The following is a 24115-nucleotide window of genomic DNA, read 5'->3' on the forward strand; positions in this document are numbered from 1 at the left end:
AAAGCCTCCCCTCAGGGGACATCTGGTGGAGACCAATTCCCTGGGCTCTTGTCTGTCTGGTGCTGTGGTTGGAATGTGTGTGTCTGCCCAAAATTCCTGTTGACCCTTCAGCCTCAACATGATGGCATTGAGAGGTGGGCCTGGAGGAGGCGGTTAGGCCATGGGCTCCACCCATGGGATAGGATGTGTACCTTAAGAGTGCTTTTTCCAGCACGCGCAAGGACCTGGTTCACTTCCAAGCACACCCCCCAACACACACACACACACACACACACACACGTAGTTTTGTCAAGCTGGGCGCAGTGGCATATAGCAGTGTTTTAATGAGTTTCTCCATTGCTGTGGCCAAGACACCTGACAAGAACAACATAGAGGAGGAAAAGTGAACCTGGGGATCACGGGTCAGAGGTCTGAGAGCACACATGGCCAGCTCCATTGTTCTGAGCCCAAGGTGAGGCAGCCCATCAGGGAAGACAGGCCCAGCCGAGGAGAGCTGCTCACCTGAGGGCACCAAAGGGGCAGAGACAGAAAGAGGGTGGGGTAGGAGTCACAGGGAGTCACAGGCCCAGGGCATGGCCCCAGTGACCTACCTCCTCCAGCCATGCCCCACCTGCCTACAGTGACCAGCCAGTCCTTTCTATGTAGGAGGGACTAATAAAGTTACAGCTCTCCCAGTCCCACTTTTTCACCTCTGAATATTCCTGCACTAGCACAGGAGCCTGTGCAGGGGACACCTCACACCTGAAACATAATAGGCTGTAATGCTCTCAACTCAGGACACCGAGGCAGGAGGAACACACATTGAAGCCCAACCTGAGCAACATAGTGAGACACTCTCTTCCAAAAAATTAAAAAAAAAAAACAACAAAAAACAAAAAAACAACCAAAAACCCACTAGGAAAATTGGGGGACTAGGGAAGTACTTCATCTGTAGAGCACTTTCCTGACATGCCTGAGGCCCTGGGTTAAATGGCCAGTATGTCCAAAGAACACAAAACACAAAACAAACAGAAAGCAGGACTTGAGAGAATGTGGTCAGCATGTCTGTCCCTCCCATCATGTGTGGATACAGAAACAAGGCACCTGACCTTGGACTTGCCAGTCTCCAGAGTGGTTTTTGGAAGTGGATTTCTATTGCTAATAATCTAGTCTAAGGGGTTTTGTTAACAGCAGCCTAAAGGGACCCAGGAGTGTGGGAATGCCTCCATTTCTTCACCCAATGGGAAGGACACTTGCTGGTTCTAGGATGTCGGCTTCTGTATTTGATTTCTCATCACTTTGAACATACCAACCCACAACCTGCTGTGTTCCAGGGGATTCTAGTGAGAAATGTAATGAGAACCTTGTGGGGAAATGATGATGGACTCTCCCTCCCTCTCAACCCCATAGATGTTAATGCCTAGTTCTAGAGCATCTTAGGGAGCAGAGTGTTTTGTTATAGCATCACGATGTGAGTGAAGCACTCCCATCCCTTGGATCCTAATCACTGTGGGTTGGAAGAAAGGGGAATTGAATGCTTTTGAGTGTAGATATGATGGGGTCTTTAAAAGCTGAAAGTTATTATGGATTTTCAGACTCCAGATGAATAGACCATTGAGGCAGCATACCGGTTTTCATGTCTAAACTGGTAAATATCAGTCTCCATAACTCACGGAAACAAAAGCTTCTGGGGTTTTTTCTTCTTCTCATGAAAGTCAAAAAGGTCCAGGAGACCTCAAGTGAGATGACCCCTGGGGAATACGCCCAGGTGTGACTGGGTCATTTCTTGCTCTGACCTCACAAGAAGCCACTGTGAGGGAATATAAAAAACCGGGTATATAAGAAAGTGGCCGTGAGTGGGTTTTTGTCCATAAGCACAGGAAGCTCTTGGTGGTTACCTGTCGGACCCCCAGCTAGTTAGTGCGTTTGGTGGTTGGTGGTTGGTGTTTGGTGTTTGTGGTGGTTTGCTGTTGGTTTTTTGATTTGGGTTTTTGTTTGTCTGTTTTGTGTTTTGCTTTTTGTTTTTGGTGTTTTGTTGGGGTTGTTATTTTATTTTTTTTAGTTAGCATCCTTAGTTGGTGTTCTGGCTTAGAGCGTAGAGAGCGCAGAGAGCGTAGAGAGAGTAGTGTAGTGGTGCAGGGGTGCAGCTCCTGCTAAGAGAACGCCCTCACAGACCATTATCAGGTCTTGAGGGCCATTGGACACGAATCTACAGACTAAAACAGCTTAGCAAACCTCAATAGGAGAAACTCAATGAAATCCATGCCCAGGCACCTGGAGAGCCCTGACCAACTATGGATTAAAGAAAACACTTGTAGTCATCCAGAAGAACAGGGAGCTTATTAACAGACATCGAACCATTAAAGTGACTCTGGAATTCTTAGCATAATTATGCAAGACCGAAGACAGTAAAAATAACAATTTTGAAGTGCCCAAAGGAAAAATATAGTAAAAAAATCAAAATTTGTCATTTGGAAAAAATTCTTCAGGAGGATGGAAAGTAAAATAAATATAATTTCATAGAGAGAAAAGCTAGAGGACTAGGAAAAGGTGATAGGACAGATAGATATATGATTGTTGTATGGATTTGTGTAGAATAATTACAGGACCCAGTTCAACACCCAATGATAAAATTTCTCAGGTGTAGAACCAGGGAGTGTTATGGATTGAATTATTATCCCCAGAAGACAGGTTTAGGCTCAAAACTCCGCACCTAAGGACAAGGTTTGGTTTGGTTTGTTCTCCCCCCCGCCCCCCCCCCCAGCATTGTCATTATTATGGTGTGATTATCTAAGATAAGGTCCTTAAGGTCCTTAGGTGTTAGGTTGAGTTCAGCCTGGCTTGTGTCCTTTGAAGGAGAGCAAGGCAAGTTTTGATTCAGTGTGAGTTATATCCTTCTATGACTATCTTTTCTTCTGTTCAGTTGATGTTTGTGGTGAAATATTTTAATTAATTAAAATATTATATAATTAATAATAATTAAAATATTATTTAATTAATTAAAATAATATATAATTAAATATTTAATTAAATATTTTAATTAAATATTTTAATTCTTGTACCTTTCACTTTTTCTGTGGCTGTGACCTATGAGTATTTCTTTGTGGTCCCACAGGGGGTTCCTTTTAACACGAGAAAGGGTATCATCCTGGTGTCAGTCTACAGTAGGGCAACTTCAGTAGTATAGAGAATGCTGCTGGTCTTCCTCTTTCCCCTCCCCCTCAGCTGCTGATGTCATAATGATACATGTGTAGGCACCCCTCTCAGATAGCGGAGTTGGGTCTTAATAAATTTCTGTTTTGACATATTAGATGATGGACTCAATGTTGCAAGCTTAGGAAGGAAGGAAGGAAGGGAGGGAGGGAGGGAGGGAGGGTCAGGTTTAGAAAAAGAGGAAGAAAAAAAAAAAAGAGAGAGAGAGAGAGGCCCTGAGCAAGGGCAAGGAGCCCAGTCCAAGGTCTGGACCACTGTGCCTCCCTCTCCTGTTCAGGGTAGATAGTCATGCACCTTGAGTCAGGGTAGATGGGTCCTAGAGCCAATGTAGACAGAGACTCGCTCCCCTTGACCTAGTGTAGGCAGAGATTCTCCCCTTGAGCCACTGTAGACTTGATTCCACTTGAGCTGATTGCTCTGGCCAGAAAGAATCCCTTTCCCAGTCTTCAGGTCCCTCCCTGAGGTGTGTGGTGAGGGTTGGTGGCAACTGTTGGAGAAGATACCTAGAAAGATATTGGAGATTCCAGAGTGTTCTGGAATATATTCAGGTCTCAGAGTGCTCAGTGAGAACAAATTTGCTGCCCTTGTTGCCACCTGCCTAGGTGCTGTGGACATAGGAATTAGAAAAAGTGATGTTATGTCTATCTTCACAGAATTTCCATTGAGAGTAGACATTACTCCGATGCCTGAACAGGTGGTTAATTTGTTACAGCTGTGATAAAGGCAGTGCAGGGGGCTTTGATAGCCATGGCAAGTATCTGGGACTTTTTCCTGAGGACAGTGGTATTTGCAACCCTTGCTGGAGTTTTAACTGTGGAGCAACATGATTTGCATTTTCATCTAGCTACTTAATGCTTTTTTTATTCATTCTCATGTGGGATTGACTTGAAAGAATGGAGTCTACTTGAGGATCTGTGGAGCACATTGAAACCCAGTGAAGAGTACTGTGGTCAGGGATCTAGCATTAGAGGGTTTTGAATAGGGGATTTACCTAGTCCAGGAACGGATCTGTGGTGGCTTTGAAATTCTGGGAAATGTAGTATACAGCAGAAGGCAGCTAATGAAGTAGTTCCAGGCATTGAGGAGCTAAGTGCTTCAGACTTGTTAAGTGATAGGGGAGGTTGAACTCGCATGAGAGGTGTCAGAGTTATGGGGAATTGTCCTCTAGTCTTTACAGCTCAAGTGCTTAAGGATCAGGTGGTGGTCACACAAGAATGAAGAGGTTGTGGATATGAGTCAAAGTGATAGGAAATAGGCAGGAAGAGCCAATAGAGGGGCTTCAGAGCTTGTCGCGAAGGAGGGGGTAGTTCAGGTGTGAGATGGGTATGCAACAAGAACCAGAGCTTACTTTCAAGTACCAGGAAGGGGAAGGGGAGGAACATGAAGATCCTGGCCTATCGTGTCCTCAGTATTGGGAGGCTGGGTGTCCAAGTGCCACTCAGGCCAAGTCAGTGCAGTTCTGTTGACCACATGACCACTGAGTGGACAATTCATATAACTTATAACATTGCACCAAGGTTGGAAGTTGATTTTTTTAAAAGCATAAATTGACCTTATTTGTTGAGAGCCACAGCCGAAGGGGCCCCAGCAAACTTCCAGCTGCCAGCAAACTTCCAGCTGCCGGCTGATGATTGGCTCACAGCAGCCCCAGCAACATCTAGCTGATTGGCTCCTCGGCCCCAGCAACATCTAGCTGATTGGCTCCTCTGCGGGATGCTCATTGGGCTGTTTCCCTGCCCTTTCAGACCACGGAGCTGCTCACTGGGGGACTTTTTTGGCTCCGCCCACGTGACCCAGCCAATCGGCCTCAAGAGCAGGAGGATTGTGGGAGGTGGAGAGAAGCTTGTGTGGGAGAGAGAGGCTTGTGGAAAGCCGGTGGTGGCAGTTGAGGCTCTGAGGGTTTTTCCTGAGAGGCTGTTTTGTTTGTCGTGTGTGGTTCTAAAAATAAAGTTAGTTTCTTTTGACAAGTGGCTCCTGATTGTGCCCAGCCAGACTGCGGCACTTATTACCATAGCCGTTCAGTAACCACAGAAATCAAGAGGGGGAAGGAACCAAACTTTAAACCCCTCTAGACCATAGTTTTTTCCCGCAACCAGGACCCAGAAATACCAGTGGCAGGTTTTTCTGTCCTCATGATGTCGGTTCTGGGGCATGCCCCTTCAGCATCCCCAGTTGCACTCAGAGATTCATGTTTCACTAATCAGATTATCATGATGGAACATTCCCCAACTGAGCTGCTTTTTCCATTCTTTATTCTAAGTTCAAAGACACTGAGCATTCCAAAACCATGATTATTGTTCTAGTTCCCAGAACAAACCTTTGTCCTCAGTATTGAAGGGCACCCATCCTTTTCCTTTTCTCTTCTTTCCTTTCTCCCATTCCCCGCCACCTTTAATGGAAGTGAGGTCACTTGTTGAGCTGTTGCTGCTCTGCACAGGACAAACATGAGGGATGCCAAGCTGTCCTTGCTCAGAACCTTTGATTTGTACAGTCTGTAGAACATACCATTAAAAAAAAACAGTCATAAAAACTAGCCTCCATTTGGGAAAATAAAATTGAAATGATTATTTAAGACACAATGATAAACTATGAAACTCTTCTTTTTAATGTACACTGTGTGTGTGTGTGTGTGTGTGTGTATAATAATATTATATATATTTTTAGTGAAGGTGAGAAGGCTTTGACCTGAAGAGTAACTTCAGATTTTTTTTCTTAACTGAAGTAAGCATTGCTTTCAGTGTTAGTAAATTCCCTCTGAATATTTACCCAGCCCACAGTGCCTATAATAGATTTCAAACACTAGAATTTTTGTAAGCTGTGTATAGGTTGGGGAGGGAATTTTGACCTTGTTTCTGGGAAAGAAGACCTAAATTAGAAAGACTTGCAGGGTTTGTGTGTGCGCGTGTGTGTGTGCACGCACGCTGCTCAGGGGTGTTCCTCTGAACCATTTTGAGGGTTTTCTCAAACTGCTAGAATTGAGAGAACATTAAGGTGGTCTGAGGTGTGGTGAGAACCAACAAGGGGAGTTGGGATTTAATGTTTTTGGATAAAGACAAAGGTAGTGAAGTCCTGTGTTATTTTCTTGGCCCTTGTTATAAGCTAATGGTGTTCGACAGCTTGAAATCCAAGAAGTCAACTGAGGTATGGAGGGCTCATACGTGGTGCGTGCCAAAGGCCTTTACTCATTCCACACTTGTTTTCTAGAAGGTGTTATCTGAAAAATTGTACAATTTTGTGACAGTCTGTACAGTCTGTCATTGCAAAAATGAGGAAATTGATAAACTTGTGTGTTGTTTCTTTGCGCTGAACCAACACTGGGCTCTGCATAGGTGGTCTTAAGGGAGTATCCTTTGTGCATTCTGCTTTGCTGATTGCCTTTGTTCCTAGTGATCTCATAGGTCAACAATGGAGAAGAAATGAATTTATGTGGATTGGAAAGTGTTGCACATAAGTTTTTTCTATTTTCTTTTTCTCTCTTTCCTAGATTATAAATCTAGCCTGTCTTTTAATGTTAGGATATTATCCAGAATCTAATCTGGTGTTTTGCTCCCCAAATAAGGTGCCTCACTGTGCCTAGGTCCACCAAGTGGATCACAATGCCCTTTAACTGTGGAACATCTTGGGTCTTCAAGTGTTTTCTGGCCATCTACCCCTCACACTAGTTCCCTTCAAGTCATGGGGTTTTGAGAGGTAGAGTCTGAGCTGGTCCCAAATTTCCCCTTTCGTAGGAACCAGGGTAGGTAACAGTTATGTTCTGAGTCTTTTGGTAATTTCTTCATATTTGTACCCATAGCTAAGTTTTTTGTTGGTTTGTTTGTTTTTTGTTTTGCTAACCAGGGACTGAATCCATGGCCACTTGTTGCCACTGAGCTACATTCCCAGCCCTTTTAAATTTTTATTTTGAGATGGGGTCTCACTAAGTTGCAGAGGCTGGCCTTGAACTTTCGATCCTTCTACCTTAGCTTCCCAAGTTGCTGGGATTATAGGTGTGCATCACTTCACCTGGTTCTGAGCTTTCATCCCAGTTTGGAGGAACTTGAGTCACCTGAATCCTGCAAACTACCTGACTACTTTGGGTTCCTCCAACTGGGCCTTCTTGCTGTAGCCACAATAGGTAGAAGCCATTTCTCAGGGAGCCCAAGAGTGGATCAACCTTAGCCTCAGTACCAAGAATTTAGTGGGAAACACAGTAAGTGGAACAAGATGATTGATTTATAGTCCCAAACCTGAACCTAGCTTTACCAATAACTGGATGTGAGAACTCCATCATTTATTTATTCTGTCTGAGCTTTAGTTTCTTGATTTGTAAAATGGGGATAATAATATGTACCTCACAGAGTTTTATAGAAAAAGAAGCAGATGAAGTAGAGAAAACATGATATAAACTACAGTAACATGATTAATTTTTTCTTTTATAGATTTTGAATTTTTTTCTATCCTTGGTATACACTTTAGCACACCAAAAGACCCTTACTAAATAAATCTGAGTCCAGGGCGTTGTTTGGCAGTCCCACTCTAGAGATTTTAATTCTGACCTTTTATGGGGAGCTAATTGTTGTTATTGTCAAAAATAGTTGTTGTCTAAAGAAACAAATTTCACATAAAGAAATGAAAAATATAAGGTCTTTTATTGTTCTTTTGTTTAAATTTCCTTCCTTTCACCAATGACTCTTTGGAGTAAGCTCTTCTCTCTCCTGATGGGAAAAGCAGACCTTGGCTTCTTGCTGGGTTTCCAGGAGTGGGGAGGAGGGTGAAGAGAGGTAGGAGGTTTCTTCCTCTGCAGGGCTGTTTATAAGCTGTTGGCATGGGGGTGACACACCATGCTTTCCTGGGATCTGGCTCTGTGGCCCTGAGACTTGCCCACTTGATTTATTTGGAGAATGGTTTGAGACTTAGAACATTTAGAATGGAAATGCTACATCCCAGTGTTTGTAATAGCATGTTTTATTGGATCTTGAGGAACCAGGGCTCTTAAGAGCAATATTAAAGCACTTTAAGACCTAGTCTCAGAATTTAGCCTGAGAGCTTAACTTTTGTCTTTGAGTAAATGAGGTGATTTGTGCATCTTCCCTGCCCATCTCCATGGCTGTGTGGTTGAGGGTGCGAGTGGTGGGGGGCACCCCAACTGGTTCAAACTCTGCTCTGTCAGGTATCACAGTGGGTGCTTACCCTCTGGCCCTAGCCTTCTTTCCCAAAATGAGGGTGATAATAACACAAGGGAGAGCTTAAGTAGCCCTGCTATGTGGGAGGAGGTGTTCACTGAAATAACCCAAAATTAAACAAATGAGCAGACTGTGGCCTAGGGTTAAATAGATCAGAGAATAGGTCTGGTGGAAAAGACAATAAAGGTATGCACAGGAGCAAAAGACACACTTTTGCCCCATAGCCATCATCATTATTTACTTGGCCCAATTAGTAGAGGAAGCACTCAGTCCTCAGGAGAAGCAAAACTTTCCCTACGTGTCCTTCCAGAATAAATCAACACCTTATTTCTCATTTATTGGAGAAAGTGGGCTCTCATTCCAGACCCCTGACCTGCATGTAGATAGTGCTGTCATGTGGCGATGTCTTTAGAATCTTGCGCCTTGTGCTCCACCCTTAACTCTTTTGTCCAAACTGGCTTCTTTGAAATCATTTGGGCATTTCATATTTTGGTTTAGTCCACCCTCATAAGCTGAGTAGGGATGAGCTCCGTCACTTCTTTTGTATAGCTAAAGGTCTTTAGTTTGAAATGTCTCAGAAACAAACTCCTGAGAAAGAAGTAATCGGGGTCTGTTTCTCCCAAGGAGTACCTGTGTGACTAAGGAGTACCTGTCGCTCCTGCTAAGCAGAGGTGAGTTGCAGGGCTGGGGTAGTAGTGCAGGACTTTCCAGTCTGCTTTTGGTGTGTAGAGCTGTGGGTTCATGAGTCTGGTCACGTTTGCAGTGGCACTGTGTGTTCTGATCACTGCCACCGCTCTTGGCCAGACAGGCCTTGCTCTGTGAGGGCTGGGAAGGGCCATGAGAGCCTCCGAGGCTGACCCTTATCTGTTTGTTTGCTTATCTCCAGGGCCTACAGAGTCAGGAAGAGGAGTGCAGCCCCATAGAAAGAGAAAGGAACAGGAAATTATTCAAAAGGGATTGATGAGATGACAAGAGCAACAGGAAAGGGCTCTGGACTCAGGGGAGGCTGCAGCCATGGAATTCATCTCAAGGACCAGGCAGGCCAGAGGGGCAGTTCATCCTCAAACCTTGGTGACCATTTATTTCTTGGCCCTCCTATGAGCCAGGCCTCCAGGGCAGAAGTGACCTCTCCTGCCAGCGAGGGACTGTTGGTGCCCCTCCTGTCCCTGGTTTCAGTGCAGATATCAGGAGCTGGAGTTAGCAACAGAGTTGTGCAGCTCATCAGGGTTGTGCTGCCTCCCCTCCCTGCACCTCTTCTCTGCTCCTCTTCTTCCATGGAGTATGGTTGGGATGCTGTCTCAGGGCTCCTGCTGCTTAGTGTTAATGAAAGATTCTCCTGTCCATCCGCAGGGGCTCCATCACCCAGTTCACCCAGCCCTGCCTATATATAGGGGAGACAGATGGGAGGGAAAGGAGCAAATGAAGGCCCTGAAGAGCCATGCTGATGGGGAGTGGCAGGAGGCATCCTTAGGGTCCCCCCACAAGCCACACAGCACGTGGGTGCAGATGCAGGGTTCCTGAGGCAGAAGGCCACTCCTAGGAAATAATTGGTAACCCTGACTTGCTTTTAAATTTGTGCCATGTCTTTACTACTCTAAGTGAAATTTGGGAAATCGCCATTTTCCAGTTCCCTCAGAGGAACAATGAAATTGAGTTTCCAGTGGGAAACGGCTTACTGGGTTGTTCCTATTTCTATCCCTGTGGGGATGGATTATGAGTTTATGTCCTGGCAGTATCCATCCTGGGGTTTATTTCTAGTCACTGTGCCTCCAGCCCTCCTGGCCGTAACCTGTATGCTCACACGCATGTGCACACAGGAAACTAGGGTTTGATTGGTTTGAACCTCTTGTGCCCATGAGGAGCTCTAAGAGAACTGACTGGCCAGGATTCAGGTTGAGTTCACATAGGACGTGACTGAAGACCAGTCCTTAACTCTCATATTCCTTTCTGTTCAGGCTGTTGAGCACTGCAGTTTTTAGCAGAGATGAGGGAGTTGTTGAATTGGTCAGGGAGTTTCAAGACTGGGAAAACTCCAAGGCACCATCCCATCATCACTTCTCAAGTCTCTCCCACAGGATCCCAGAGAGCAGCTTGTCCAGTGACAGGGAGCTGCCACCACCAGAGGCAGCTTTCTTTCATCTTCAGGCATGTTTTGATTTTAGATAATTCTTTCTTATGTTGTCTAAAACCTGCTTTTATCTGTCGATGCTTATTCCAAGTCTTGACCTCAGTGAAGAAGGCTTGTTCTTTTGTTTCTGGAATTCAAAGGCAGCTTTCAGTCACAGGAAACAACCCCAGTTTCTTGTGTGTTCTTTCCTGGAAATATTTTAAGACTATGCAATAATCCAGATTCCTGCTTTTAGACCTACTGTGGGTTCCTCTGTTTCCCCTAAATATAAGGCCTGGCTTATGTTAGTGGTGGACATAGTGAGAGGGACAGATGCACACGGGAGTACAGGGATGGGGGTGTTCTCACCTCTATAATGAGAATACTCCACCCATCCATGTAGCTGGTTCCAGCTAGAGAAGCAGTACGTGTGTTACCCTTGGTTTTGGCCATTTCACATACAAGCAGAGACCCCATCCAAGATTTGTTTTGAATTTTGACACCACATGATGGGGATTTCTGGGGAGAGCAGGGCAGCCTCTCAAACTGTCTGAAAATGAGAAAGAACGGAAAGGCAAAATGAGGGTGGCTTGAGGGTTTGATGGTGATTAGGGGAAGTTTGGGGTGAGGGCTCCATGGGAGCTGGGGTTTGATTGGTTTGAACCTCCTGCTGGAACCAAAGGAAGGAGCATCTAGGTTTCCTTCCCAGCTTGCCCACATGTGGGCAGAAGGGGAAGAGAGAGGGAGAGGGCTTAAATGCTGTTAACAGTTAATTATCCAGAAAATGGAGTCAGACTTACACCCCTTTTATTTTCTATTGAGATAAAATTTTTACATGCAGAGAAATGCACAGATCTTAAGTGTATGGGTCAGTTAGTTTTGACAAATGTATAGACTCCTGTAACCAGTTCCCAAGTCAAGGTAGACACCATTTCTATCTCCTCATTTTTGAAGCTACCACTGAGGCCAGTCTCTTGACCATGAACCTGAGTGATCAGGTAGCATGCTGTCGTGGCAGGGCTTCAGGCTCACCCCCTGTTGAAGATCACCAATTTTGGATTGGCCCCTGGATCCTGCTTCCCAGGTTGTTAGAGGCTGACTCCTCACATTCCTTGTTTACTGTCCTGTGTCTCTGCTCATGACCTTGGCAGGCCTAGTAGGTCTGTTTCTTCTAACAAGTCCTTGATGAACAGTACAAGGCTCAAGATAGAGTCCTGAATTCGTTCAAGGTCATCTTAAAATAGTTCCTGGAATGAAAGATGGGCAAGACTAGCACATGGCTTTGTGGAGCTCACTGTCCCCGGAGTGGAGTATGAGGGTCAAGTGATTCTATGTGGAAAATCTACAGAGGGTGAGAAGAAGTCTGGCTGGTGGGAGAGCATGTGCTGTAGCCTGAGGTAGGGACACAACCTGTGACAGAGGAACCCTGGCTGAGCATGCTGGTGTATAAGTGGCATTCTTGACATGCTGGAGAGGGACATCAGCTGTCCTCAGGCCTGGAAATTGGCCCCCCAGGCAGGGACTTGAGAGTCCCTTCCATTGGTTTTGTCCTCACCTTCCATCCCATTCCCAGCAGCCCCTGGAGACGTGATCTCTGTGAGGTCAGGAGTGTTGCTGTGGAAACAGTGACTTTTGCATCTCCTTATTGAGCTATTCCTATTGTCAGTTCTAACACCAAACTTGTTGGGGGTTGTCAGGTAGGCATAAGGGAGAGAGCTGCCTGTGTTATGAGATACAAATTAAAGTCATGCTCTGCCCCAGCCCTGCTGCCTCATTAACATTGGAAGAAATGGGGGTGACAGGGGGCTTAATAAACAGGAGAAATTAATCAGATAATACCAGCGTGTCAGAAGTCAGGGAGGGGCATACTGCTGGTGCACACTGTGGGTTGTGTTTGAGTCTGAGTAATAGATTTGGGGTTTGTGGTCAGGATCTGCTTCTTCTCTGATTTCTTACCAGTTATTTTCAGATAAGGATGAGCATACAGATATCAGAATTTCCTGGAGAGGCAATTTTAAACATTCTATATAGCCCTCTTCCATCCAAGATTATGGTATGCACCCTAGAGTCGGCAAGGGTGCCTCTTCCCCCTTTACAGGTCATTACTGAAGGGTGGCTCTTATTTTAAAAACTCATTAAAATTATTCCAACTTTAAGGTGTGTGCTCTCCGTATCCATCTTAGACTTCAGCGGTTCCCCATACACTGATGACCTCTGTAATAGGAATCTAGGCTAGGCTGGGCTCTAACAACAGATCTACTCTGAAATCCCAGCGGCTTAATGCGTATTTTTTTCCCAAGCAAATTTCATTCTGGTGGAGTGACTCTGTAGGCACCTTTTAAGCAATGACCCAGGGAGACAGGCCACTTCCATCTGTGGTCATGCCATCTGGAGCACATGGTCCAGGAGAAGAATGCTTGAACTTCTGCAGTGGATTCTTACTGACAAGATGCAGAAGTTACACCCATCACATCTGCTTCTAGTCCCTTTGCCAGGAACTAATCGTATGGTCACCTAACTGCAAGGACCAGGAGAAAGGGGTGTCAGTGAACACTAGTAACATCTGCTACTACCATGTCTACCTGAACACTGATTATAATAAGTCCACACCCATATCCTCACTGTCCCTGGGCATCTCCATCTGAGTATCAGATAGGTGTGTCAAAGCCAACTTGTGTGTGTCTTCCCTCCCCAACTTGCCCTTTCCAAATCTTGGCAAATGGTGGGTGGTCTGAGCTGGAAATAAAGGAATAGTCAGAGACTTCCCTTCATCCTCATTCCCCCCGACAGATTGTCACTATCTACTATCTCACTTGTTCTGCCTTATGCATGTCTCTTGGTGGCTCCTTCTCTCTGTTCCTGTCTAGAGGGCTGGAGCTCAACTGTGCATTACTACCCTGCTTATAAAAATTTAAAATGCTTTCAATTCTGGTCGGCAGGCTGGCACCCCCATCCCCCAGTGACCCTGGCCAGGGGTCTCCAGGACCTTGCTGCAGTGCCAGGCAGCTTCCTTTTCCACTGGATGGCTTCACATTGTGCTGCCACCTGCAGGCTCTCTTAGTACTGGAATGGCTTTGTCCCTTATGTTCCCAGGACTCAGGCTGAGCATTGCACCCTGCGTGTGCTTCTCTGGAACCCCTTCCCTGGCAGTGTGTGATACTCCACCTCCAAGGCCCCCAAGAACACAGTCTGATTGCCTTAAAGCATTTTTTTAATAGTTGCCCCATAACATACTACATTTCTTAAGTGGGGTAGCTCCTTACCATGTAGATCTGGTTCTGAAAGAGTCTCATATTTCCTCCATTTTAAAAATAATAGTTGTTGAATGTGCCCGGCACTGGGCTAAGTACAGTCTTGTGTTGCTTGGTGTTGGGGGTATATTCTGAGAAATACATCATCAGGCAATTTTGCCAGGCAAACATCAGGTGCACCTACACAAACTTCTGTGGTGTAGCCGACCACATACCTAGGCTGTGAGTTGCTCTAGGCCACAACCCTGTGCAGCAGGGTACTGCACTGAGTACTGTAGGCGATTGTAGCAGTGTCGTAAGTATTTGTGTATCTAAACATACCAAACATGGAAAACACAATACTAGGGGTTAGGAATTTTTTGGCTCATTACAGTCATTTGAGACCACCCTTTGTCCTCCCTTGTTAACGAAACATTGTTACTTGGCATATTCCAAGCCCTGATGGAGTTTACAGTTTCATGGGAAAGGCCAACCATAAATAAACAAGCAAATCACTGTCTATATCGGCATTTGTGAAAAGTCCTAAAAGAATAAGAATGGAATGGTCTCACAGAAGTCAGGACCAAAGTGCAGGAAGATGCAGTCCCCTAAACAGGAGAGCTCTGTGTCATCTCTCAAGTTGAGCACCAACATCCTGGGGAGCAGAGCCTAGAGAGCCAGAGTGCCCAGTGGGGTCTCCCAGTTGTTCACCTAGTTTGGGAGAAAGGCCCGGAGAGGTGCCAAATCACCAAAGTGGGGGCATCAATCAGCCTGGAAGGCCACCAAACCACTCTTCCTTGCCCCCAGAACCCCTCATTGGGTTGGGTGCTGCTCGCTCTCCAGCCACAGCTTCACTCCTCTGTTCATTGCTCACCCCTGTGCCTCTCTTGCTGTTACCCTCCTTATTTTTTTACTTGAATATGCTAAATGCACATTTTTCACTAGCAGTGCCCTTTGTGCTCTCTTTCCCCAGATCTTTGCTCTTGTGTCCCCATCATTGAGGTCTCAGCTCAGGTGTCACCTTTGGGAAAGCCCTTCCTTCCCTGTCTGCCCAACTTCCCTGTCAGCAGCCCTCACAGTATCGCCCTGCATTCTATTTCATTTTCTCCATAGCACTTGCTGTTCTCTAAAGTCATCTTGTCTAGTCTCTGAGTTGCAGGAAAGCAAGGCCCTCGCCTGTCTCATCCCTGCTTATCTGCAGGGGCATGAACAGTTGCCTGTTGCGCAGGAGGATGATAAACATCTGATTGAAAGCATGCAAAGACAGTCATGAGCAGGAAAGGCATTTAGTGTCTTAGAACCATGCAGGCTGTCACTGGCCCTGTGCCCTGTTGTTGAAATGCTCACTCAGAGGATCTGGCTTGGAACTTCCTATGGATCAGTAGAAAATTTGGGGTTGTAGTGCCCAGCTGTCAGCTTCTTGGTTTCCTTCTGAACAGAATGTGTCTAGCATCTTCTCCTTCTGGGGATGGTGGTGGGGTATTTCCTTCTGAATAGAACCCTTCTAGCAACTTCTCCTTTCTGTTTTTGTGGCCGCATTGCACACCTGTCATGAGATGCAGAAGTATACAGTTCCAGAGTAGAAAATCACAGCTTGGCCAGAGCTAGGAGTGCTTTTGACAGGCTTTGTTTATATTACAAGAATGGAAGTTACCAAGCATCAATCACAACTGGACTCAGGACTTGAACAGAGGTGACAGTTTTAAACAGAAAACCAAATTCAAACCGGTTTTCACAAAAAAGGAGCACTGCTTTTTCTTTTAATGTATGTCCAGTGTTTATGACAACATGGTCAGTCCGATCTTACCATTGAAATAATTTGGAAATCCTTTTAAGATTTGTTCAGCTCTTCTAGCTGCTGTGGTAGAGGAGAGAAGACGTGGGTCTTGGCACCCCTGTTGCTCAGGGCAGTGTAAGTTTAGAGACAGTCAAGATACCAATACTCAGGACTCCAGCCTGCCAAGAACTGTCATTTATTTCCATAGAAATGGGAGGTTTTTCCTTCATACAGGAATGCAGGATATTAAACCACAAGAAAGGCCAAGTCAGATTTCTTAATCCATCCAAAACAATGAAATTTGAAGTGTGGGTTTATGGTTGGAAAGTAACTGGGTAAAAATAGCAGACTGACTCCACAGATGTGCCTCCCTGGGCTCCCAGAGCATGCGTGCCTGAGAACTCTGCAAATGGAGCTGGTGCCTGGCTATCAGAATCTGCCCTCCTTTGGGAAGACAGGCATTAGCAGGTGAATTCAGGCCCACCTGTGGCATTTCCTTCCCAGATCCTCTGTTCTTCCAGAAGGCTCACCTGTGTCCTTTGGTAGTTACTTTTGGTGTTAGGTTTAGCTGGTCTCTATAATTTTAGTAATCTTCCTTGTCTGTGGTGAGGTTGACAGTCATTGAAATCTGATGGGAGGAGATTACTTGCCTGGACCACCTCCAGGGACACAGAGGATGACAGAACTTCTTGGGGTCTTTATCTCTCCTCACCTGTCTTTGTGGCTGCCCTCTCTTTGTTAGGTTCCCTTGGACCTTGTGCTATGCATCTATAAAGCGGCCTCTGGGAGAAACACTCGTTCCAGTAGACTTGAGGGTTTTCTCAATCTGCTCAGAGCCTCAATGTGTCTGTCATTGCCGCAGACTTGGCTGGAGGAGAGAGGGCAAAATGGAGCACAAGCACAATTAATGACAGAAATAAATGATAGGAAAAAGAAATCAGGTGGAAGGAACTCTCAGTGTGCTGTTTTTGTTTTCTTTGAAAAATGCATTTGGAAGCCCATTAAACTATTTTGGGTTGAAGCAGGAAGGAGACAGAAGTTTTTAGATGGTCTTGACTGAGGAAAATGATTATAAAAATGGGTAACTCTGGAAACCTGGAGAAGGAATCCTACAGAAAGTTGAGGTCCTGGTAATATGCCTTAAATCTGATATATGTGGCTTAAAAATAGGTATTTTCTATGTGGTAATTAACTAATTCCTTTTAAAATATTTTATATTTAAAAGTAGCACATAGCCATTTTGGAAAAAAGAAAAATATTAAACAATAATTGCACATTTATCACAGTGATGTAGCATATTTTCTTCTAGTCTTATGTGTGTTTATATAGATACACATAAACATGTACATTAACATATTTGACACACTGTTAATCATATATATTACAATATTATAAAGTTTCGGGTATTAATTTATTTCTATGCATTAATTTATTTCTAGGCACCGGGCTCTATTCCCAGAATCCATATGTACAGGTTTATTTCTGTGATTATAAAAATGTGTGTGTGTGGTAGAAAACTTGGACAAGTACAAAGAAAAAACTTAAAATAATCTATAATTCCATTATGGGGCAAGGATAGTCTACAAAGATGACTTCCTAATGAACAATGCCTCCCAGTATTCCACCTTTGTATAGTTCCCTCTCCCTGAATTTGGTCTGGCTCTGTGGCTTGTTTTTGACAAATAAGATATAGTAGAAGTGACACTGCAGGACTTCAGGGCTTTCAGCCTGGGTCTCTTGGAACACTTGTTCTTGGCAAACTCCCTCTGGAACCCAGCTGCCGTGATGGAGGAAGCCCAAACTCCAGGGAGTGCCCACATGAAAGCACTTGGTTGGCAGTGCAGCTGAGCCCCTCCCTGACACCCAGCATCAACTGCTAGTGATGTGCATTGTCATCTTAGATGCCCAGCCTGGATGAGTCTTTCAGTGACTCTAGCCTCAGCTGCATCCACATGAGACTCCACCAGTTAAGCCTGGTGATCTGTAGAACCATCAGGGGGACCATGGCTGCTCAGTCATAAGGCAGGCACAGACCCCTGATGGCCATGGGCCACCTTCCACGGCCATGGTCCTCTCTATGCAGCTCTATCGCTCGCCCCATGAGAAGACTCTCCCCATGTTTGCTGGGTGACCTGTGGACAGGCATGCCACCATCTGGGCCAGAAAAGATTGAAACAGTGTCAGAGAATAGATGATGAAAGTCCTGCTGCATTTGCATTTTGAGACTAGGCAGGATGTCATTCATTCTGAAACTTTGCACTTGGTGTGGTGCTTGTACACAGTAGGGGCTTCATGGCCCACTTGGCTGTGGAGAAGTCTGGGCACAGGTGAGGTCAGTACAGTGCTGTCTGCTGTGCCAGATATGATCAGTGCTGTTCTGAGAACAGGCAGAGGTTGTTGTGAGCATGGGGGAAAGGCCACCTCTGTTCAGAATTATAGGATGGTGGGCCTGGGAAGGGTTGCCAAGAGCGTCTGTTTTGTCTTACTGGTCTGGGACAGTTGCTGCCCAGGGGAAGTGGCTTACCCATAGGTGGACGTAAAGCCAGGCCTGTGAGCCAGGGCTCTAACCGTACTCTCACTTGCCTAAATTACCAAAGGCCATTTCATTAAATAAGATAGAGCCCCTTGGGTAACTTGTTTAAAAAAATAACAACGGGGAAAGGAAGGGTTCTGCCTTCTAAGAAGTGGCCCTGATGGACAGTTCTGCCCCACTTAATTATTAGTTGACGTAAGAATAGCCTGGGGTGGCTGGAGACTTTCTAAGAGGGTCATTGGCACCCTGACAACTCAAATGATGGGCACGAGGCCCCGGCATCAGCAACCCAATGCTCCCTCCTTGCCCAATTCCCCTTCAGGCAGCACCAGAACCTCCCAGTCAGGGAATCTTTTGCTTGGTGCAGCCCACCATAAGGGAGGATCCCTGAAAGCTTTGCTTTACAGTAGGATGCCAGCTCATAAACTTTGGTAGGAACAAAAGCATCAGAAAGTCACCAATAGGCAACCATCCTAGTAATATTTTATTTTGACAAGAATCATCAATGGACATCAAGGAAGCAGGTAACTTTGTTGAGGAATAGGCTATTGTCATAGTCTCAAAGCATTTGCCCACAAAATACTATTGTTGCAAAGAGAAAAATAGTAACAGGAATCAACACTAACATCCCCAGTGTTGTGGCACACTGACAAGGGTATGCCTCCTGAGAAGTAAGGTAGGGTACAGAGAACACTGCATGGCTCCTGTGTCTGTCGCCTTTGCGTCTCTGTGACCAAAACACCCATCAAGAACAGCTTAGAGGAGGAAAGGTTTATTTTGGGACTCATGGTTTCAGAGGTCTCAGTCCACAACTTATTTGCTCTGGGTCCGAGGAAGCAGAGAAGGAGAGAGAGAGAAAGAGAGGCGGGTGGGTGGGGAGAGATGTATGTGCACCATAGGGCAGATGCACCCTTTCAGGGCAGCCCCCAGGGACCCACCTCCTCTAGCCATGCCTCACCTCCTCACAGTTACCACCAGCCAGTCCATTCAAACCAGGATGGTCTCATTATATCAAGCTCCCACAATTCAGTCATTTCACTTCTGAACCTGCTTGATCATAGGACTTTTGGGGGACACCTCACATCCAAACCACAACAGCTTCTGTAGTTTCCTGATAGATGCCTGACCCACAGCCAGTCATAAGGACACTTTAGGTGAACCCAAATCAAGGGAGCTTTTACTTAGTAATTGGCCCTAATTCCTTAAATTGTCCCAGTTGGCAGAACACTAGGAAAGATTGGGGACTTATTTAGATGTAACAACTATTTGCAATCCTGGACCAGAAATTTTGTTTTTGTTTTTGGACAATTGGCAAAATTTGAATATGACTAGTGATGAGATACTGATGTGCATCAGTTTTGGTGTTGTGCTACTGTCACGGAAGGAAGTGTCCTCATTTCTTAGGAAGCGTGTGCTGAAATACTTAGGAGTTAAAAGCTTGCTTACTTTCTCTCTTCTGGGGATTGAATCCGGGAGGATTCTACCTCTGAGCTACATCCCCAGCCCTTTCTTCTAAAGTTTTACTTTGAGACTGCAAGTTCAAGGCCAGCTTCGGCAACTTAGCTCACTAAGCTTGCAGTCCTCCTGTCTCAGCCTCACTAGTTGCTGGGATGACAGGCATGTGCCACTGCACCAGGCTTTTTTCCCCTTTGGTTTTCAGCTGCAGTTTTGTCACTTTGACATTATACTTTTAAGTCTTTAATTAAAATCAAAGCAAGTAAGCTTTATTTGATTAAAATAAAAGAAAAACTAAATAAACTTTAAAAGTTTAATTAAAATAAGGAAATGAATTAACTAGTGCTCAAATGCAATCTGGTAGACAGAATCTTTTCAATTGTGGACTGTTATGGGGAAAAGCTGGAAGGGGGCTTCTTGGTGGAAATGAATGGGGAGCATACTTCATAGGAAAGCAACTCATATGTTGAGTGAAGATGGGAAACTGGGTGCCCAGCACAGGGACCAGGTCCTTGATTTCCTCAATCCTTGTGTTGTTCTCTTCAGACTCCTAACAGGAGGGGCTGCTCGGACCTCAGTAGACAGGGAGGCTAGCAGGGAAGTGTTGGTGTATCTCCCGGAGAGGAAACTGTGAAATGGGGACATTAAACCCTACCTGGGAAGATTATTTGAGGTAAGATGTAAAAGCATAATGCCTGGCATTTTATTAATAATGGTAAATAGTTCATCCTTTTTTGAAAATTCACATAAAAATTAATATTATAGCATGATATTTTGGCAAAAGACACGGAAACCTGAAGAACTCTTTGACCCCTGACTAGTCAGTTTGCAAACCAACTCACAGGGATAGGTATTGCCACTGAATAGATGATCATTGTATTTTTCCTCATGCTGCAAAAGATCTGTGAATGGGTAGTTCTTTGCATTTGAGGTGCAGAGAGGCATGTCCAGGTTAATGAAGTGGAAACTCTGGGTTTTCTCCTTGAAAGTTGCTGATGTGGGTTTTTGAGCAGCAGGAATGGTGTGGAGCCCCACTTTTCTGCTGCTGCCATGTGGTCCCAGTCCTTGACAGTGGTTAGGGACTGCCGGAAGGCAGCTCTCGTCACTGAAAGGATGTCAGTGCTATACACCACTCTCTTGCCTATAGGTCCTGCAACTGTTCTCAGCTGGAGGAGGCAGAAGAGACCTTAACCTTGAGTGTGAAGGTTGTGGTGGACTGCAAGACACTTTGGAGGAGGGTGTGTCTGCTGGGTGGAAGGAACAGGCAGCTCAATACTGGAATAAAATGGCAAATTCATAGTTTACACCAAGAAGAACTGCTGCCAAAATACAGAAATATTGGAGATGTAAAAGAGGTCATCAAGGTGCTAGAACATTGAAAGGCAACTGTGAGTACTTGCTGAGGTATTTGTAGTTAGAGGACTACAGATGAGCTTCCATGCACACAACCAGGCAGCTGCAGGAAATGTGTTTTCAGAGTCAGCATGGAACAAGTCTGCCATCAGAACAGTTTCAGGAGATAGCAGCCATCTTTGAGTGGATTCCCCAAACAAGGCATCCTGCTCACAGAACTCCTGTAGGCATTGCAGAAACAGTTTGGGGGTTGTGATACTACTGAGGGTCTGCCCAGTTGCTGCTCTGTGTCAACTTTTTTCTTTTTTATTTATCAGTGAGTCCCATTTATTTGGGGGCAGCTTTATGCCATAAAATGTCCTTCACGTTTCCCTTGCAGCTAGGTATGACCATGTGACTAAATTTTGTGCAGCCAGATACAAGAAGACATGTTGAAGAGTTGCAGAAAGGCGGCTTACAGGGCCTGCCTCATTGCAGGGAGCAGGCGGAGGTGTCGTTCCTCCTTCCTCCTTTCTGTTCCCTGGAATTCAGCCAAGTCTACAGGAGCCCCATGAGGTGACCTAAAGGATGGAAACTGGATCTAGGACAGCCGAAAGGGAAGGCAGAAGGAGCCTGGACCCTTGATACCTGTGGAGCAGCCAGTCTTTCCCTGAATGGCTTGGCCATAGTCTTACGTGTGTTCAAACCATTGTTACTTTACATGTTGTTCTGTTAAATGCAGTTGAATCCTATCTACATGGATACTTCTGTCCCTGGGGTTGTTTTAAGGATTAAATGAGCTGACACTCATTTCCTGAGCTGGGAGTGCACACTGACCAGTGTGGGTGAGGACCTGCGAGCACAAGGAGGAAACCTTTGCTAGCTTTCCTAATTTCACACAAATCTATAATGTAGGTGGGCCAGTGATGGGGAGGGAGTGTTTAGAATGGAAAGAGAGCAGGCCCAGGAGGTTAGAAATGGGAGTCCCATGACTCTAGAGAGAGCCTCAAATGGGGAGTTGGGAATTTGACCCCTCACAGTTTGGGCAGGTCAGTGGTATAATCATCTTTAGAGAACATCTGTTAATTCCACCCAAAGAAGATTGGGTTCTATGGCTTCCATCTCCAGAAGTCTGAAAGAAAGCTGGCTCCTGAAGACTAACAGCCTACCTCAGGCTAACTGTCCCAAACAGGAAGGGGAACTCCAGGTTTGGGAGACCAAAAAGAAAAAAGTCTCTGGCAGATACCAGAGAGACATGTGGAAAGGCCACCAGGGACCATGGACATCTATAGCATAGAAATGGAAGATTTTCAGATGTAAAATCCCACTTCCCTTGCACATTGAACTTCATAAATAGGTGTAAGAGCTGTAACTTCATTCTGTCAATAGAAGTGGAGAGGAAAATTTAGACTGGATGTTACGTGTTGTATGTATATATCCCTTGTTTTCCAGCCAAGATCATAATAAATGAATAAATGAGTTTCATCCTATCCTAAAGCAGATGATTGCACCTAGTCACTGAAGTTGTCAAGACTGACAAAGGAGACCCACCTTACTCTGCAGCAAAAACTACATCTTTTCATAATAATTTGTTTTATCCACAAAACAGGAGCTGAGAGTTAGCAACAACACTATGGCTGAGCTATCGCTGACAGTTTCCATGATTTATTCTGAGAGGAGGTGAGCAGGGCTGCAAGAAAGATTTTGTTGTATAGCTAATATATAAAACTGCCTGTGGTCATTAATATCAACCTCCTGGCCCCAAACCTCTTACCAGAACTGCTAACAGGTTGCATAAATCATTCTTATGAGCTTCATTTCCTTTTGCATTCCCCCTCCCTCAGAGGTGTGGGCCAGCTGCTAATGTGGAAAACATAGATTAGCACACTGGAGGCAGGGACTTCCGGGCTGAGTGGAGCCTGTAGAGCTGACTGTTGGCCCGATCCTGGCATCCAGGGACCCGGAAGGCAGGAGAGCATGGGGTGAAGAGCAAGCACAGGGCTTTGGAACTTTGAGTATGCGTTCTGCTTACCAGCTGTGTCCTTGATTACCACACTTAATTTCTCTGTTTTCTCATTTGGCAAATAGAAATAATAATTCTAATCTCGCATTGCATTTGGATGATTCTGTGAGTGTGATATATTTATACATGTTGACAGTTGTCATTAAAGATTTCCTTTCAGCTTACATTTGTGGCATTACACTTTCTTTTCCAGAAGTTTGGTTTTGGCTTCTGTTCAATCAAGGGGAATCTCAGTAGTCTTCAAAATCCTTGAGAATGAGGGTCTTGGGGGAGGTGATGGTGGGAATGGGGAACCCTTCTCTGTCCATAGAAGTCTTAGGTAATGCATATTGATGACATGAAGTTTTCTGATATTTCCACCTTTGATGCAGAAACTTTTCTTGTTTTTAAAAATAATGGGATTTAAAAAAATATGTATAAACAGCTTATTTACTCTAAACAGCAACACAGACAAATGCCATATAAACACAAAGGAAGGGGTGCAGGTCAAGATGCTGCTGACTTTGGATCAGAGGCGCATTAGCAACAGCCAGGTTCTGAGAGAAGGGTGTGGGAGGGAGGGACAGGGACTTCACACAGCCCGCTGGAAGCTAGGACAGCTCTGAATGGTGAAGCATGCCTGCATTCAAGCAAAGGAACTAGCTCCTAGGGGCTTACCCAAGTATAAAAGTTTATAATTTTATTTTTTAAAATTTTTTTATTGTTGGTTGTTCAAAACATTACATAGTTCTTTTTTTTTCTTTTTTTTTTAATTTTTTATTGTTGGCTGTTCAAAACATTACATAGTTCTTGATATATCATATTTCACAATTTGATTCAAGTGGGTTATGAGCTCCCATTTTTACCCCATATACAGATTGCAGAATCACATCAGTTACACATCCATTGATTTACATATTGCCATACTAGTGTCTGTTGTGTTCTGCTGCCTTTCCTATCCTCTACTATCCCCCCTCCCCTCCCCTCCCCTCCCCTCCCCTCTTCTCTCTCTGCTCCCTCTACTGACATTCGTTTGTCCCCCTTATATTATTTTTCCCCTTCCCCTCACTTCCTCTTGTATGTACTTTTGTATAACTCTGAGGGTCTCCTTCCATAGTTCTTGATATATCATATTTCACACTTTGATTCAAGTGGGTTATGAACTCCCATTTTTACCCCGTATACAAATTGCAGAATCACATCAGTTACACATCCATTGATTTACATATTGCCATACTAGTGTCTGTTGTATTCTGCTGCCTTTCCTATCCTCTACTATCCCCCCTCCCCTCCCCTCCCTAAAAGTTTATAATTTTAAAGCAGTT

The 24115-nt window shown here is 44.9% G+C and overlaps 1 protein-coding gene across 3 annotated transcripts in view; it reads left to right on the forward strand.

Moving 5' to 3' along the window:
* Positions 1–24115, forward strand: part of Xxylt1 (xyloside xylosyltransferase 1) — a 218555-nt gene that overhangs the window by 59157 nt on the left and 135283 nt on the right. The gene's annotated exons all lie outside the window — the stretch shown is intronic.

This window comes from Marmota monax, unplaced genomic scaffold (assembly GCF_021218885.2).
Source record: "Marmota monax isolate L192 unplaced genomic scaffold, Marmota_monax_Labrador192_F-V1.1 WCK01_AAM20220418_F8-fsc00052, whole genome shotgun sequence".
Classification (NCBI taxonomy): domain Eukaryota; kingdom Metazoa; phylum Chordata; class Mammalia; order Rodentia; family Sciuridae; genus Marmota; species Marmota monax.